At 40.7% G+C, this 1,665-nt stretch overlaps 1 pseudogene; it reads left to right on the forward strand.

Annotated features, from left to right (window-relative positions):
• The first annotated feature begins 470 nt into the window (after positions 1 to 470).
• Positions 471 to 1,289, forward strand: LOC109703085 (tubulin alpha-1B chain-like; annotated as a pseudogene).
• The last annotated feature ends 376 nt before the right edge of the window (positions 1,290 to 1,665 follow it).

Genomic DNA, 1,665 nt, shown 5'->3' on the forward strand with positions numbered 1-1,665 from the left:
AAGATCATCAGGGGAGAAGAAGACTTGTTCAGCACCTTCTTCAGAGAGATGGGTGATGACAAGCATGTGAATAGGACAGTGTTTGTAGATCTGAAACCCCTGGCCATTGATACTGCCTGCTCTTCTACCGGGAGCAGCTCATTGCAGGCAAGAAAGATGCTGTCAGTAACTATGCCATGGGCACTATGCCATGGCCAGGAGGTCATTGACTTTACTTGGACTGAATTCATAAGCTGTCTGGCCAATGCACAGATCTTCAGTGTTTCTTGGTTTTGCACAGCTTTGGTGGGAGAAGGGGCTCTGGGTTCACACCCATGTTGATAGAGTTTCTCTCTGTTGATTATGGAAAGAAGTATAAGCTGGAATTCTCCATTTATGCCCACCCCCCCTAGGTTTCCACAGCTGTAGGTGAGCCCTACAACTCTATCATGACCACTCATACCACCCTGGAGCAGTTTAACTGTGCATTCATGGAAGACAATGAGGCCATATATGACCTCTGTCATAGAAGCCTCAATACTGAGGGCTCAACCTACAATAACCTTAATCAGGTTGTGTCTTCTATCATTGCTTCCTTCAGATTTGATGGAGCCGTGAATGTTTAGCTAACAGAATTCCAGACCACCCTGGTGCCCTATTCCTGCTACCACTTCCTTCTGGCCATGTTTGTCCCTTTTATCTCTACTGAGAAATTTTACCATGAATAGTTTTCTAGAGCAGAGAACACTAATGCTCACCTTGAGACACCCAACCAAATGGTGAAATGTGACCCTCGCCACAGAAAATACATGTCTTTCTCCCTATTGTACCATGGTGATGTGGTTTACAAAGATGTCAATGTTGCCATTGCCACCACCAAGACCAAACATTCCATCCAGTTTGTGAATTATTGCCCTACTGGCTTTGAGGTTGGCATTAATTATCAGCCTCCTTCTGTGGTACTTGGTGGAGACCTGTTGAAAGCACAGCCAACTCTTTGCATGATGAACAATATCACAGCCATTGTTGAGGTTGGGGCTCACATGGACCACAAATTCGACCTGATATTTGCCATGTGTGCCTTTGTTCAGTGCATATAGGTGACAGAATGGGAGAAGGAGAGTTTCTGAGGCCAGTAAGGATGTGGATGTCCTAAAGAAAGATTATGAAGATGTTGGTGTGGATTTCATGGAAGAAGAGGGTGAGGAAGAAAGAGAGGAACGGTAATTATCCATTCTTTTTGGCTCCGCAGATGTCATATTCCTGGCACTTCAGCTTCAATATTAGCTGACAGGAATTAAGGTTTTCTGATTAGGTTTTCTTCATTCAACCTTAATCATGTCTTTCTTTTCCATTTGTACTTGTAAGAGTTTTTTTCATCATGTCTCAAAGTAAATGTTTCAAGAGAAAAAGAGAACTTACTTTTCAAATAATCAAGGGGGGGTAACATAGTAGAAAGATATTTTAATATTTAATATTTAATATTTTGGATGTTATATAGGCTAATGACCTATAAACTAAATCTATGTTTCTATTTCTAGGAAATGTGTTTAAAGTAATCCAACTATTTTATACAGCATATAAAATAGTGTACTATTACTTTACCTAAATAACTAAAATGTTTTGTTGCCTTCTCAGCATTTATAAGGACTTTGAGAGGATAGTAAGCTATTGAAGGTTAATCTA

The sequence above is a fragment of the Castor canadensis genome, chromosome 1 (genome assembly GCF_047511655.1).
Source record: "Castor canadensis chromosome 1, mCasCan1.hap1v2, whole genome shotgun sequence".
Taxonomy (NCBI): domain Eukaryota; kingdom Metazoa; phylum Chordata; class Mammalia; order Rodentia; family Castoridae; genus Castor; species Castor canadensis.